We start from the raw sequence: 17,749 nt of genomic DNA on the forward strand, positions 1-17,749 counted from the left end.
CCCCCGTGCTTGGTTTTCAGTGTCTCGCCTGAACTACGCTGATTCTCAAAGCCTCTCCTAAAAGGCCCAAAAATACATAAAACACCGCCAAGGAGCAAAAGGTGCAATGCCAAAACCTTCGCTCTTTGCAACACCTATGACGTGACACAAGCAGACGGTGACCAACACTTCATCTTCCTACTGATGTCAAAGAGCAGACAGACACCAAACCCTCCGAGCTGCCTCTCCCACGCAAGGGCAGGAAGAGCAGAGCCTGACAGTGCTCCCAGCAGGGGCCAAGGCTCTCCTGCCTCCAGCACACCCGGCCCCAGCAGCCCGAGGCCAAGGCGAGAGCCGTTTTGGGATCACTCGATACCGGGATGCTCAGAATTTGCAGCATCGCGGTGAGAAACTTGGCAAAAGTTTGCTGAAAGCGTTACACTGTGTGAGAATTCCTAGAATAGACAGCAGCCCAGACACAGGCATTTTTAAATTGCTCTCACATTAAGGAAAAAATAAAAAACAAACCAACTAAACAACCTTTTTTATGCTTTGCCAGTTTGCTTGCAATGAAAAAGTCACCACAGAGAGAATTTAAAATGATGGTTTATCTCCAAGGAGGAAAGGATCGTGCTCGCCTCAACAAAAAACTGTTTCATCATAAGTACATGCTGGAAATAAGTGTGTACCGCATGTAACAAATAGGCCCCACTAGTAGCCCTTTTGGAACAAAAAACAACATGTAATTTAAGAGTTGGCAGCGCAAGTTGTCTGCAGCCACCTTTCCAATGACTCTTACGTAAAGCATTACTACACTTAAATATCCTTATGTGAACCTAAGGGAAGTTCATCTTTACATCGAACTTGCTGCACCAAAATCCCCATGCATTAGCTCCTATTCCAAACAAAATATTTTTCCCTAAAGCGTTGTATTGTTGCTGAAAAAATTCCCAAACTACACTAAGCTTCAAAGCTGAAACCAAAAGCCTCTGCTTATCAAGCACAAGAGACAAGTTTAGACACAACACGTGGAAACAACCACCACTGTCCAGAGCGGCTTCTCCCAGCTACATTCAGGAAACTTTGACAATGTGGTGGAAATGTTTTAACTTATTTGACAGGAAACCTGGGAAAAAAAAGGTCTTGATTTCTTCCTTTTTCTTAGTGCCTGTTAGCATCGGTATGTTTTGACTCATTCTGCATGAACTCACAGAAAGCTTTCGGATCAACTCTGCTTCACTCTGTTATTGTGACTGCTGGAGATGGGAAGGGCCGTGGAGCACTGGGGCCACCACCCCTGCCATCCGTGTCATTAGTGTCCCCAGTACCCAGCAAGGTGCAAAACCGCAGCAGGAACATTTCCCATGGTGGGAACATCCACTACCTGACTACACATCAGCGAATGCCCCAGTGTTGGGAGACAGGTTATGCTGGAGCTTTTTCCCAGTCTGGCCAATATGTGCTGGTTATTTTTCAAAGCTTGTAGAGCTGTGTAAGATCTCTGCCCTTCTGACATACCAGCGTGACATTTTATTGAGGTGACTTGAGAAGTGATTGAAGGCAAACTGACGGTCCTGATGACAGAAACCTTTCCTGGGAGACCTGTGCCTCGGTCAAATAAAATGTGAGCATCAAAACTCTTTGCTCATATGTAACAGCAGAGGGATTCACTGAGAGAATGAGACGAGTTCTGCATCTCAGACCTCATCCTGTCAGGGGCACATATTCATTCAGTTTCTCATATATAAAAGCAGATTCTTCCCAGCACTCCTCGGCACGTTGACGGAGAGAACAAAATCCCCAGGACCAACCTTTCCCAGCCCCACAAAAACCAACAAAGCCAAGGCAAGATTTCTTCCCATACATTGCATGGGCTCTGACAACGCCCGTGGGTCCCTTTGCCTGTGTACGTGGGGCAGAGGGTGGCAGCGAGGGGGGACGGGGAGCCGGGCTGGCCACATGGGCAGTGCTCTCCAGGACCTGCCTGGGCGTAAAGGCTGTGCCGAAGAGCTGGGGGACCAGAGCGGTGTATTTGGGGCGTGTTTGGGTTTGACTTTTCAGTACTACTCATTCAGGAGGATGCTGTAAGAGACAGCAAATCCCTCTTTGAATAGACAGATTATATTTGTATTTAACTTGGGCTTAACTTCTCTCCCTTTCTCCTCCTTACTGCCTAACCTGTCAAACCTGCCAGCTGCTTCACTAAGTACACCAAGCAATGACAAAGGATCTCAATGCACATAGGGAAAAACCCTCATGTAATCTCCTTGCTCCGATACAGTAAATAGCCAGCATATTTACTGAACGTAAAGAGATGTAAGAAGGGGATTTGTGTTCCACCGCAGCATCTCTCAAGATGCAGATAGAGACATTCCCCAAGCTTGATAGGACTAAACCCAGACCACAATCCTACAAGCGCATCAGCTAACACAGGTGCGCCTATACCATCCTACACCAAATAATGTAATATGCAATAAAAAGAGTTCACCTGTATTTCAGGCCTCTCACATGATGCTGATTTGCTAGACACCATGTAATGGCTGCAGCTAGCACCCAACAAGCGCTTCTCTTTGGGGACAGAGTGGTGGCAAGTCTTAAGAAGGAAACAACACTGCTCCTGTGATCTGGGTAAGGGGCTGTGCTGAAAACAATGCAGGGAGGTTGCAAAACCACTCAGATAAAACAAACAAAAAAAAAAATCGAGTGAGAAAGAACAAAAACATCACAGCATGGTTTGAGGGCAAAATCCTAAGGAAAGGAAAGGGGTTGTTTGGCAGCACAGCATTTCTGCAGTTTCGACTGCAGGACCAGCAGAAAGTCTGTGTTGTGCAAGCCCAGCCTTGGCGACGCAGCGAGGGAGCGCGGGGACGCTGCTTGCCCAGCTCAGCAGCGGGGTCTGCCCAGAGCTGCCTGCTCCCCGCTCCCACAGGCTTGGGCTTCGCCAGTGTTTACTTGGCCTGTGGATGCTTTTTAATCCAATGTCATGGGTTTTTCAAGTGTGCCAATTCCTGCTGTAGCCTGCTGCCAACTGATTGATGGTTTATGCCATTAACAGCGCCTGAGGATGAGAATTGCTAAAGAGCAGTGGGAATATTTACTTTCTCCTGTCAATGCAAGTACCAAGCAGAGGACTTCAAAAACCTTGTAACCTGCATGCAAGCTAGCTGCACACCAAGCCTGGCTGTGGGCAAAAAACTGTGGGACACAGCTCCATAGGGAGAAACAGCTAAAATACAACAAATCCTCAGGGCAGAGTGCTCAAAGACAGGCCGTAGCATTAAACCACTGCATTGCCTGCAGGGAATGACCATGTAAGAGACGCGAGCCAGTGGATTTATTTTCTTAGAAGAGTTGAAATAAGAAAAAAGAAGCAAAAGAGAAAGGAAAAGCAAAGAAAATTAACTGTGAGCTGATTGTCCCTGCCTTATTCCCATTCTCCAGGACTAGACCTTTAGCCTCTCTATATGCATGTATACACACACGTGCACACAGACACACACACACATCCCTGCAACTGGAAGCCTTGCAGGCTGCTGGGTACACTGTACAAAAGCACTTCTGGAGACTTAAACTGATTAAATTAACACACACATCTCAGCAGCTCCCATTTTTTTTTTCGACCATGGCTCAAAGCCTCACACCCATCTCTACCACAGCTTCTCAATCGAGCCAGCCCAGAGCCGCCTCCGCTTCTTTCACTCCCATGCCTCCACCAGCGATACAAACACAGAGCCACAGTGGAAGAGTAAATACTTGTTATTATTTGTCTTGACACTTGGGGAAGCATTGGAAAGTTTGGCTACCTTGCTATTTCACATTGTCCCGTTATTACCCATTGTCAAACTTCCTCCGCTTGTTTGCTTTACAATTACTCATCTCTCAGGGGAGCGGTGGGGGAAGAGACTGGGCACGTGGAACAGAGAGTTGCAATTTCACTGAGAAATAACAGTAACTGACCAAAATGAACTGATTACATATACACATCAATGCAAATGAGGCAAGAAAGATTCCCAGTTGCATTATCTCCAAATTGCTACCTGCCTGTTGCTGTGCCTGTGATTAGCCACGTCAGCTGCAGCAGGCTGGGTTCAGCACCCGGTCCTTCTCCTGCTCATTAATTTCAGCAGCAGTTCCCAGCGAGTGCAACAGGAGCAGGTTGTGTGTGTTCGCTAAAATGCTGTAAAGCTCCTTGGACGGTGTGCTCAAGCCAGAAAGACACTGAATCGCTCTGAGGTGTCTGTTCCTGGGGCTCCACAGCAGAGTAGCTCTGGGTGTGCACGCAAGGGACCTGGCGTGCCTGGGCACACTGCGGGGATGCTGAATGTCCCTCCTGTCCCCTCCTGCACACCAGGTGACCTGCTCCTCTTTGCCTTTTCTTAGCTAGCAGGTAAAGGTAAGGCATCTGAACCCGCCTGGCATACAGGATCATTCAACGATTTAGGCTGCAAAGGATCTTTGGAGGTCTCTAGTCCAACCTCCTGCTCAGACCCAGCTTCAGCTTTAGGCCAGGTTGCTCAGAGCCTGGACCCGAGTATCTGGGTGTCCCCAGGAATGGAGGTCCCACAGCCTCTCTGGGTCCCGGTTCCAATGCTTAACCATTCCCATTGGGAAATTTTTATTCCTTGCTGTCCGATTGACTTTCCCTCGTTGGCCATTGTGCCATTGCCCCTGGTCCTTGTGGCCGTGGGACAAGCTGGGCTCTGTCACACAGCTGAGCAGCATCGCTGGGATGTGACCTCCCCTCGGCAGCCCCTCCCCAGCCCAACCACGCTCTCCAGAGCTTCGTGTGCCAGGATCTGGCCACCGAAGTTAGTGTGCAATTCTGCTACTGCTCATTTAGACAAAGCGTTGAACAGGTTAAAAAAAGCCCCTCCATCAGTGGCGCTCCAATTTTTTTGCAGCAAAATAGGAGACGAAGAGGTAGGGTTTCACATAAGACGGGAACCGAGCTCTCAGACAGCGTTATTATCTCCTTGCCATCAGCGCAGCCACCCCAGCTTTCCAGCAGCCAAGGGGAGAGAGCAACCCCAGCGTTCACCATGTCAGATCCTACTCTGCTGTCAGCCTGGGTGGCTGAAAACCTCATCCCAAAACTTTTCCTTCTGGAAGCAGTTTTGCCTGCAGAGTCACCTACTGAGTGCTCATGCCGTGCATCGCACCAGCACGATACATTCCTCCTCCGGCGGACTGACATGATGACCATATCCTTTCCAATAATATTTTATTTGAAAATCCTGAAGAAAAATAATTACTCATGCTCCCCATCAGGAAGCCAAACAATTACAGTGGTGAATGATATTGTAGCAGTGCCTATAATTAAGGAACTGCCAGCATTTTAATTACAAACTAATATCTTCAGTGGCTGACAATCCAGCTGTAGAGCAGACCCGTTAAAAGCGAGATTGCCAGTTCCAGAGTTATAGACCAGCAATTAAAGTTTTAGGGATTTTTTTTGTACCTCTTGCTTATTAAGATGTGTTTCTTGCCTATTAAAAGCTTTGGGGAAATTTCAGTAAAGTCCTTATGTTAATGAGTAGTGGGCTTTCCTTTAACTTTCAATGATACCTCTGTCATGGCATAGGGTGGTGACATCCTGAGGCCAGCAAGTGTCTCACTAGACTTTCTCCCATCACGCTGAAGCTGACACAGTGCTGCTTTAACATTTTCCACCTTCAAAGCACTGGGCCAGTTATTGCTCAGTACCACCAAGGAGCTTTGCTGAACTCTGTTTAGAAGGTATCCTAGGTACCAGTGGGGATTTATTTAGTTATTACCTAAAATTTAAAAATACATTTTAAACAATAAAACTTCCTTAAGCATAAACAGGCTACGAACTCACCAGTTTGCAATATCAAAAATATTAAGAACAAGATGAAGCTTGTCCCTTCCCCAGCTTCTGCTTCTGAGCCACTGCAGAACCAAATTATGGTTCACTTTATTTTTTTCTTCACTCAGGAATTCAGACAAGGCGTTCAAACTTTGCAGACACGGAGTCCCTCCGGACTGCCTGTCCCTGCAAGGGCTCACACACTCCAAGCCTGTGCTCGACGCGGCAGCGGAACAGGTCGAGGGGAGCAGAGCAGCCAACGGTACACAGCCAAGCGGCAACCAGCAATGGGCCCTGAGCATACAGGTGCCAAACACACCAGCATCACCTACTTGGTGGGTTTTCTGCTGAAAACCTTTCTACCCTGCAGCAGCCACTGCACATCCCAGGACTGCGATGGAAATACCCCCCGGTAAGTGGTGCTATTAGGTCAAGCTGCTTCAAGCCAAGCCCAGGCTGAAAAAAAGGGTAACAAAAATGACAAACTCTGATCCAGGGGAGTCTGCACAGACCGTGGCCATTCGGTTGGCACAGCAGTGATCATCCAGGCATCCCTGTGCTGACTTGGATTTTGCGGGCTGGTCCTGGGACAGACGGGCTGCAGCAGAAAATGCTCAGGGCAGCCGATGTTACCTGCCTGGAAGGTAGGAGTGTGCAGCTACCTCTGATCTCCCGAGACCCAGGAGTTATAAGCCGTGCTGCCTGGCTTACACAGCTAGCCTTGCCCTCACTGCAGTGGGGACAAAACCCCAGCCAGGGCATGGCCCCTCCTCACCTCACTGCCTTCTCCAGCATGGGTCTCCAGTAAGGACCAGTGTACAGGCTTTTCCCCTGTCCCCTGCCTGGGGACACACAGGGAGGCTCAGGCTTTGCAGAGATATTCACTGCCTGGAAAATCACCTGCACTGGCATGCATTTCTGAGAACATATTTCCACCCTTCAGTCCTGGCTCAAGGGAAAGGTCCCCGCAGAGCTCAGCAGAAGCAACACTTGGGAATAAAAACCTGCTGAACGAGATGCGCCCGTGTCTTAATTACACAGAGCCGGTATTTCCAGCATCGCCAACACTTGCACTGAAAGGTAAGACGTGAAGCCTGTCAGGTAGGGAGCTTACCGCAATGCTGCCTGGTGCAGGGGTCCCTCCGGCAGGTGAGCTCTGGAGCCCCTGCTCTCACCCACAGCCCGCCGCCCTGGGAGCATCACACAGCCCAACGACCCGCAACATCAGGCTGGGTGGCAAGAGAAAGAGACGTGACTTAGCAGGCAAGGGCAAGGCATCGACCCCAGCTATGAGAGCTACCGGGGCAGCAAGTTCACTCGGCCAACTCGTTCCCACTCCTCCAGCCCCTGCATCTCGGCTTCCTCCGCCCGCTGCTGCCTCCCTGGCTGGGTGCACCTGCCCTCCCCGGGCACCGTGCCCCCTTCCCCTCTAGCAGCTCGCTCATAAAATAGCAGAAACAAAACCTGTGCTGTCTGCAGCAGCCTCTCAGCCTCCACAGGCTCACAGGGCAGATGTTCAAAGCTTTTAGATGCTTACGTGCAGAGAGAGCAGCACCTACCAGAACTTTTAGAAATGTCTTGAGAAAACCGTGAGACCTCCCTCCCTCCTTGACCACGCTGAAGATCCCGGTCAGGGACCCGCTTCCACACTCAGGCACTAAAAGGCCTTTTAAAAATGTTGGCCCATGGGCTGTCATAGGATGGAGGCAACGTCCTTACACCAACAGCACCTGCGGCAGTTTGGGAGAAGCGCACCTCAGGAAGAGGGGGATGGCCCTTTGCAGAAGCAGATTTCGCTGCCTGGCCTCATGTGATTTTAAATGCCACAAATATACTTACTTGTTTCCATTACTTACCTTTTGCATATATATTTTTCTAAACCTCAGATTATTAGCCACAATTTTCTATGCTGGAGAGCTCAAGTACCTAAACACGCAGGGGTGTGCTGTAGCACTCGTTACCACACAAATACCCCAGTTAAATCCAGATGCAACCGAGTAACTGCTGTTAGCGTTGTTCCCTGCACAGGGACGACACGTACATGTCCATGGACTTTTGTCCATGGACAAAGCTAACCCCAGGGCTTGGAGCTGGACTCTTCCAGGAGAGATGAGAGTCCATCTCCCTCCCGCAGAAGGATGCAGGCACTAAATGCACTACAAACACAAGCTTCTAGCAGGCACTAGTGACATTTAAGCTATGATAAAATACTTTTGTTTCCTGCTTAAACCTTATGAAACATGTTTTGACACCTTTTCCATAAGCTTTTGAGGAGCTGTGCTGAAGGAGGGAGGATTAGGCTCAGGGCAGGGCATGAGCAAGGACAGAAACTGGGGCTTGTTCATCACTCAGACAATCACTTCTCATTCCAGGGCTAGTTATGTGAGATGTTAATTTGCACTGGCAGCAGATTTTGCATAAAGACATCTCAGAACACCAGTCAGCCCCAACATTTGCCATGGAATTTAGTTTTCATATTATTAAAATGTTATAATGAAGTTTTCCAGTGCAGATCCTGCTTCAAGCTTTGCTACAGTGGCGTTCAATCTAGTACAGAATACACTCACTCCAAAGGGTAAAGGGAGGAATATTATTACCGTTGTGTCCTGTGCTTGGCCTTAACTTCTTCACAGTATAGGACACTAAGAAATTTTGGGGTTATGTCCATAGGATTTGCAGCATCTTTTCTTTCCATGTATGTGATAGGACTGCCTAGAGCTTTTATGCAGGAGCAAAGCATTTACTGTTTATGATACTGGAACCATTTCTATGACACCTTCTTTCAGTCTAGAATGTATTTATTTTATCCCTAGCTAAAAGTGTTTCAGCTAGCTCTCTATAAGGGTAGTTCTATCAAAGTGGTTACCACTCTTCAGAGAATCCTCCTTGGACGTGTTGCCTTTCCCTCCTGAAACCACAGGCACTGCTGAAAACAGCTTCTTCCCATTTTTTTCTAATTAGAAAAAACCCTCCTGAACCCTGAGGTCGAGTCTTTAGAATACTGATGGCAAGCCCTGAATTCACTCACTTGTTCTGCACATACAGCTTTTCAGGTGTCACATGGTTCTTATCCACTTACTTTCAGCTCTTTGTTCAAGCCTCCTATCTCATATTTTAAAAATAAAAATAATCAAGAACAAACCCTGTGAAAGGACTTATTTTCCCCTCTGCTTGTGTCTCTGCTGTTTGCATAGGGATGCCTTGCAAACCTGCCCTTGGCCACCTTCTCTCCACTTACATCTCAGCAGTGTTTGGAGCAGAGCTCCTCTAGCATCGCTTCCCAGCCGGGAGGGGGAGATCCTCAGCCGACTCGCCCGCTGCAGTCTAGCAGGTTCCTGTACTTGCTGGGAAGTGACCCACAGTCCTGACTGTAACAGAAGAGCAAAAAACAGGAGAAAGATTGCTGTTCTTTGCTCGCGCTGTCTAATTATAGGTAGTACTTTTACACACAGGCACAAAACGTTAATGTCAGGGAAGCACATTTCTGCCTTGTATCTTCCCTTACTTACTCTGCACTCTTCTTAGGATACAGGAGAGAGCAACTCCTACATGCAATTTATATATATCTGTAGATACGTGTGAGAGATTTTTAATAAAAAGAGGATGGCAGTTGCCACAGGAAATTATGAATACATGCATATATACACACACTCAAACACGCACCCTGAGCCTTTGAGACCTTTCAATTGCTTGAAGGAAATACTTTTAAAGAAGTGTGATGCCCCTCTGTTAGCTCTTGCTCGAACCAAGAGCTCAGCAGCGAAGAAGGGGGTGAATATGCACCTGAGCCCTCCTCACGAGCTCTGATCTAAGGGCCCACATGCCCCATGTCATTTTGTGACGTGGGCATGTGAATTTGTCGTCTTCGAGTAAGCCATAGCACAGCTACTCTAGTAAATATGCATTTACCCTCCAGTTACTGCAAGGTAGGACATACGGAGGGGTAACTACTTCATGTGGCAATTGTGAGCCTCAGCTTTCCTCTACAGGAGGGAAGAGTGGGGTTTCGTTTCTCCACCCTAAATGTAGCTACCAAAGAAATGAGGCAGCTCCACCTGAGATCCAGTCACTGACAGAATACGTTAAGACCCTCAAGCTTTTGTTTTCCTCTAAAACTCCTATAATTGCTACATAAATAATCAGTTTAGTGTAGGATGGTTCAATCAATCTGGCCCTGGGAAAACGTTAAGTAATAACAGTTTTGTGCAAGCTGCAGACTAGTGTCTTTTTTAAAAACCTACATCGAAGCCCATGCCTAGTCCGGTCTCTTCATGCTACCGCTCTCATTTTAAATGTGCTCAGACACCAAAGAATCCTAATGGATTGGAGCCATAGGAGGTAAACCAGCAGATTGAAGAGGTTAAATATATTTTGTTACTAATGGGACTGACGCTGTTCAAAGCTCCCATGAAAATTCCGCATGAAGAGCTTCCTAAGCTCAGGGGTTTTATAGCCTTCATAATCATTCAACCTTTAAGCAGATACAAAGAAAATTTTTCTCTGCCTCTCTCTGAATATATCCATCTTCTCGGGAGCAAGTGAAAGACTTTTATAGAGAACTTGATAAAATTCCTGAGACAGCTCATTAATTCTAGTCACTTCAGCAGCGACTTCCCCACCACTTGTGGCACTCAAAGAGGTTATCGATTGCCTTAGTAAGAACGAATCCTATTCATTAGCCATTTCCCTGCACTCGCATATTAATATTGTCTGGCCTTGTTAAATATAGAAACCTATTCTCTTTTAATCTGTTTTTAACAGGCATTTTTTTTTCCTAGGGGTAGCCACAAAATAATTGATAATGAGTTATCCTACCTCCAAAAAGTTTGTGAAATTCCCCAAACGGCCTCCCGTTGCTGCGGGGGAGCTGGGGCAGGCCAGTTAGCTCTGTGGATATTGTGCTTGTACCCCTATTTTGATGGGAAATTTAGGAACTTTTGCACCGCACACCCTCTTCTCCACTTTGTGGAGACGTAATTTAATCAGCAGAACTTTTATCTCTGTTACACATGTGCTTATAAACAAGACAGTGAGAATAAGAAATAATAATCACAAACGGTGCAAGTGGTAGGTGTGAAGGACCTTGCAGCAACCCCTTATCCTCTCTACAGCTCAGCCTCACACGGCACAACCCAACCAAACACCACCGATACTCTCTAACTCAAAACCAGAAAGACTTGGCAGCAGGAGCAGGTAACTTGCTACCAAAGAAATCTTTATTCTACAGGGTAAAGAGAGTTCTGTTAATTTATTTGACTAAAATGAGAGCTGGTTGGAATCCCTCAACTGTGTTTTATTGAATAAGGTTTTTCATGTAAACAGAAATTGTGAAGGACCTTGGGGAGAGGAGGTGTATTGAAGAAAATGTTGCTTTCTTGGCAACAGAAAACTTAAAACTTTGGAGGTTTCCACAAAAATGAGGCCTCTTGTGCTGTTAACTACATAAAGAACAGTGTTATACCCTGAAATAGGAAATGGGATTTTCCATCTTTTTTATCAGCTTCCAAGATTAATAGCTTTACAAGAATCTAATCCTTGCAGAAATCCAGCACAAATATTTCCCTCTTGCATCTTGCAATAGCAAACTATTGAGCCAAAGTGGATACACAAAAACCTAGCAACTAATTTGAGCTAATTTGGTCATTCTGACGAGGCTGCAGGAAAAGAATTGCAGAGAGAATAATTACAGGGGAACTCTCAGATATTAAGTGGCGGCCAAACCCTCCCCCTGGTACTGGCAACACACCATAAACCAAGAGCGGTTAAACCCATGGCTGCTGCTAAGCTCCTGGTTGTTGGTGTGGCTGTGTTTTCAATATTCATTATAATGAGGAGTTTCTGATGAGCTCTTGGTGATGTTTATCGCACACGCGCAGGTATAGCTCATTTTCTGAGAATAACTTTGGCAAAAAAATCAGTGTCTGTTGCAGCTTTTTGACAACTTATAATTATGGTTGGAACTGCAGTTAAGTGATTTCAGACAGGAGAGCAAGTAATTTCCCAGAGGTATCCACTGAGGCAGCACCCTCCCCATCTGAACACCGGCGGCGAAGAGAGCGTTCCCACCTCAAGTTCCTGCAGAGTATGTGCATGAGGGGAAAATGCACTTTTTTTTCCCCTAAGAAAAAAAAAACTTCCATTTTTTCTATCCTTTACAGTCTCTAGTGATTTTCTGTATGTGTTTTCAATATTCATTATAATGAGGAGTTTCTGATGAGCTCTTGGTGATGTTTATCGCACACGCGCAGGTATAGCTCATTTTCTGAGAATAACTTTGGCAAAAAAATCAGTGTCTGTTGCAGCTTTTTGACAACTTATAATTATGGTTGGAACTGCAGTTAAGTGATTTCAGACAGGAGAGCAAGTAATTTCCCAGAGGTATCCACTGAGGCAGCACCCTCCCCATCTGAACACCGGCGGCGAAGAGAGCGTTCCCACCATTCAAGTTCCTGCAGAGTATGTGCATGAGGGGAAAATGCACTTTTTTTTCCTTTAAGAAAAAAAAAACTTCCATTTTTTCTATCCTTTACAGTCTCTAGTGATTTTCTGTATGCTAAAAATACACCGAAAATCCCAGCTCTCAAGTAGCGTTCCTGCACAGCACTGTTCCGACTGTGAAACCTGGAGTCCCCGTGTGCCCACTGCTGTGTGCTGGAGCCCCGATGGTGAGCAGTGCGCTTCGGCATTTAATTCTGCACTGTGCACAGCCTCCACCTTTTTTATACTGACTCCACACACAACACAACCATGACAAAAGTCCTTTTCCTGCTCTTTTAGGGACTGACTTGCTTCCCATCCTCAGTACCTGTGCTGGATGCTTGATTCACTCCAGAGACAGTCCAAACGCTATCGACAGTGGACCAGGTCCTCTGTGTTTTCAGGAACCGGCCCCTCGTGGGGCTGCATGGACGGCTCTGGGACAGCAGAGCTAGATTCAGCATCCTTTAAATCAATGCTGACTTCAGTGCCGGTACAGCCGAACCTACCCCCAACAAATTTCACCGCTATGTTGATGCAAGGCTGACATAAATGAGATCAGAAATGTGATTCATCACTTTTAGAAGCCACTTTGCTTCTAAAGAAGCATGGTTTTTGAAGAATCATGACACTCTCTCAGCTGAATTTTACCAAGAAATCAATTATCTACTAGCTATTACATTTCCAGTGATGTAAATCATCATCACCTTGCTGAAGCCGCTAACACCAAGCCCATCTGCACGAGCCGGGCAAGTAGCCTATCTCCTATTAGGATGGATGGAATATATGCACCTTGTACACCTGACAGACATTTATGGAAGATAATTAAGGAGACTGCAAGAATATCAGTTACTTTGACATGTTAATGGTTTCTTTTTAATTAGATACACAGGCACAGAGGTGATTGCAAATAATTCAGTGGTTGCTGAGCAAACGTGTCTTTACCAGGACAGGTCCCCAGATGTACTTCATTCTGTGCCAAAGAGCAGTCCGTCAAACGTGGGGAAGCTCTTCAAGCAAGACCAAGGCTGGGAATACCATCTGTGAAGTAAAACTGAGCCCAAGTGCCTTGTTTGCCACAAACTGTGCTGTCTATGGTGGTGTCTAGCCCGACCCAAGCCCACCCCTAGCTGGAAGCGAGGTAGAGGTGGCACATGGCAGCCAGTGCTACGGGGCTTGGCCGTACACAGGCTGCAGCAGGGAAAGGAGGAGAGAGATTTGTGGGCCAGGGGGGAGGCCCTCGCAGCTCATGGTGAGCCGATTAACCCCACACACGTGGGACGTACAGTTGTGCACGGTGCACTGCGGGTCTGGGAGCTGTGGCAGTCACGTCTTTAATTATTTAAACCAGAATAAACAGCAAAATGCTTTGATGTTGTGAAGCTGCGGATACCTGTCAGTATTTGGCAGGGCTGGAGCAGGCTGCCAAGCGCAGCCGCCGGCAGGGAGCCTGAAGGCACCACCTCACCTCCAAGGGGATGGAGTCCCGGGTCCCTGGCCAGGGGAGAGCACTCTGGTGGGCACTCTTGCCTCTCCGGGAGGCAGCGCTTGCCATGCCACGGTGCTCCTGCCCCCGGACCTGCCACTCCTGCCTCAGGACTGCTGAGGGTGGAGATGGCTTTCAACAGCAGATTATTGCTTCTTACGTACTATTTTCAGAATGCAATTAGAAAAATAAATAGATAAATGCTCTTTTGCTTTTGAGCTCGGATATGAATACCTTGAAGAATTAGCTTGTCATTACATGGAATATATGATTCCAACCATGTATATTTTTAATAACCACCTAGCATTAGCAGTATGGCTTGCTTTGTCAAGCTTTCAAGGTCATTGAGGAGTTAGTTTATGAGGATCCAACTGAAGCTGCAGGTGTCAATGTACATGACATGATGGTATCTGTATATGGTGACAGAAGGCCTTTCCATACAGGAATATTTTTAATGTTAACTTCTTATTTAAAAATCCTTTCTGCAGACCCATCTTACTTTCCTATCCTTCGCATCCATAAGCCATATTTCACAGAAAGTTCAATCCACTTCCTAGAAAACTGGCCAGTGAAGCAGCTTTCCGTTCTCTCTCCAGACACTACAGCTGCAATACTGTGACCAACCATCTTCCCCATTCTCCACTTCCCCAGGAATTTCTTCCTTGCGGTCTGCAGCAAATGCCACTGTGTAAAAGAGAGCAGCGAGCTGTGAATTGGTATTTAATCCCTTGTTTCTAGGAGTAGGATGCAAAGTTGGCTGGATTTCCAGAATGGATGCTGGCTCAATTTTTCCAGTGTCCCGTAGCAGTCCCGTTGGCGTACATCATCCTCTACACAGACACCATGTGTGTGCATATAGGTGTGAGTGCAAAACCTATATGTTTCAGCTTCTCTTTTTTTAACCTAAATGAGGATAACGGAGCATGGCATGGAAGATCCTAGCTTCGCTGGGATTTAAGGAGTCAAAACTCCCCTCATGCCCCTGCCTGCCTCCAGCAGTCTCCACAAGAAGGGGAGTCACTTTGTTTAGCATCAGCCATCCTTGCTCAGAAAGGCAGTTTTCTTTCATCAAGACATACGTGTACTACTGTGGCATTCATAAAAACAATGCCATGTTTAGCATTTGTAGCATTAAACATTGAAAGGAATTTTCTCTGATGGCGTTTGACAACTTTGTCCAAAAAAAAAATTAAATTTCTTTAAGCTGCAAATAGTCTTTAACGGAAGCAGATTTAAATACAAACTAAAGTTCCTCACACTATGCTGTAAATCACAAGGGAAACATAATTCATTTGCGGCAGTTTTCAACAAGAAAACTTGGCAGTCTTTCAGCAAGTTTCATAATTGCTCTATTTTAAACTTCAGCTTGAAAATGCTCAAGATAGTTTTTAGTTTTATTGAAAGGTTAATTTCACACCTACAGAAAAATATCAGCTTTCCATTAGATCTAACGGAGTGTTAAATGCAAAAATTACAGTCCCTTCATAAAAATGTGCAAAGTTTATTGCATTTTTAACCCATCTTGCTTTCCCATTCTTTCCTGCCAGAGCCCAGGCACAATAGGTGGGCGCGCTGCCGCCATGAGCACACCGGACACGGCGCCTGCCTGCCGCGCCGACACCGATCGCATGTACCTGCGTATTATTCCTGGGTGAGATCTGCAAGACAACGCCAGTCACTGTGATTCGGGTGCTAGCTATGCGGGGTGGTGGGCCTTAGCAGCCTACGTTTGAAAGGCACCCAGCATGGAGGGCAAATGGGGACACATCCCCGGGGCAAAATACTGATTCTTCACAGATTTATGCCAAGGTGCCTCAGAAATCACCACTGCATCTCTGGGCTCACCTTATTGTTAGAACAGTGCAAACAAGGGGTAGGCAAACAAGAAATTTGCCCGCCTCCCTTCCTATCCCACAAGGTGACTTTTCTACTGGGGTGAGACGCGCCATTGGGGGCCAGCCTGCTCCTGCGGCCCCTCTCGTGTGACCAGGCAATCGCGGCCCCGCTGCCACTGGAGGGGTCAAATCTGGGCGCAGAATTAGGAAAAAACAATAAAATCTTTCTGGTGACCTGTGCACTTGGTGCAACGTCCTGTCCCACCAAGGTGCGCTGAGCCCGTCGGTCATTCGGGGTGGGGGCACAACACCCCTGGAGCACTCCTGGCTTGGTCCTCCAGTCCTGAACAGCCGGAGCAGCCCCAGGAGGACACTTCTAAGCATCTAGGGCTAAATGTTCTGCTGTAATTATTTTGTGACACAGCCTGAACTTCAGCCTCCCTTGCCCTAGACCAGGGTTTGAGAAAGTCCCTCCAAACACGATGCTTTCACGGTCTGCATTTTGCAATCTCCACTTCCCCAAAACCAGCGCTTCCCCCCGACTTCTCAGCTCACTGCTTCCCAGGGATTAAACACAGATAGCACTTGTAGCAGTAGTTGCAGTTACCCCTGATGGATACGGACACTTCATGGCTCCTGAAACCATAATTTCTCCAAGCAACAAGTGCGTGTGTGAGCATGCACGCTGCCGGAGGGGGCGGAGGAGAGGCAGATACAGGAGCGAGTTCCTGCAGCCATATGTGCAAGGAATGCCATTGGGAAAAAACATAGCTTTTGCCTTCAAGAAAACTATGATTCAGTCACTACTTTATTGGGAAAAAAAAGTCACACTGAATTTCATTTAGGTATTTTAAGTTCAGTCTCACCAGAAACTATTTGTCAAGGGAAGAGGGAAAGGGAGGGGGTTAATTAATCCCAGTGAATCCCGGTACCATGGCTCTGTGCAAGGCATATTTATGATTGCATGGTGCTCCCTTGAGCATGAAACATGGCCCCGTCATTGCCAGGGGCTCCTGCCTGAGGAAGGTGCTGCTCGGGGCAGAGGGATCCTCCCCAGGGGTCAGAGGCTGAGCAGAGCTGCCATCTCCCCCCATCCGACCAAGCGAGGTGCAGTGCATGGCCACCGGCACGCCGGGGTGCTGAGTGGCAGCTCAGCTGGGATTACAGCACACGCGTGGGCTGCTGCATCCCAGGTTCCCCGGGAACAATTTAATCACTACTCACAGACAAAGGATTAATGCAACAGAAGAAACAGGTTTATTGATTGCGAGTTACATCCCCTGTGCGTCTGCTTCTCTATGCCAGTGCAGGGACGTGCCGGGGGAGGCAGCACGGCACAGCCCAGATGCGAGCCTCAAAGCACCTTCTCCAAAGTACACAGTCTCCATCTCATTCAGGAAGAGCTCTTGGGTTTGTGGCAGTTTTGGTAATCAGTGGCAATCTTTGTTGCAAGCTTTAGATCCCCAAGAAATAACTGGGGGCATCTCTTGCTCCAGAGCGCTGGCCCTGAAGCGAGTCAAACGCTCCTCCCTGCAATAGCAAAGCAGACCTCGTGCATGGCAGAGACAGCCAGGCCTGCAAATAGCTTGGTCTGGACTCCTCACTGGGCAGAGGGATTTGGAAAACAGCTTATAGAAGCAGCCTTCAACCAGGTGTCAAGGCTGGGAACAGCCAGTGCTGTAGCAGGGCTTCCTAAGCTGTGCTCTGGGCAACGTGGCACCTTGTCTTTTTAAGGTCAGCATGTCCGAGAAGTGAGGCACAGCTCTGACAGGGAACTGCCAGAGAAGATATCAGTAAACTAACTGTGTTTTCTTTAGCTGCTTGCTTTTTAAAATAAGTTTCTAGTTTCTCCCCACAATTATGAAAATAAATAACTTGGATGTCTCGGATTCTCCTGTCTAGAAACAGCAGGAAAAATGTAGCTTATGGAAGAAGCTGCTGTCTTTTTTAAAAATAAGCTTCCTTTTAACATTTGCAAGTTATCAGCATTGCAAGGATGCTGGCAGCGGGTGAGCCATCATGCAGGAGATGGATGGGCAATTGCTGAACAAAGGCTTGTGCAATTTGGCTGAGTTAGTGGAAAGTTGAAAAAAAAAATCAGTCATCAGTGAGAGCACCTCCAGGCATCCCTCTGAATGGTCCAGG

This window comes from Aptenodytes forsteri, unplaced genomic scaffold (assembly GCF_000699145.1).
Source record: "Aptenodytes forsteri isolate BGI_AS27 unplaced genomic scaffold, ASM69914v1 Scaffold53, whole genome shotgun sequence".
Classification (NCBI taxonomy): domain Eukaryota; kingdom Metazoa; phylum Chordata; class Aves; order Sphenisciformes; family Spheniscidae; genus Aptenodytes; species Aptenodytes forsteri.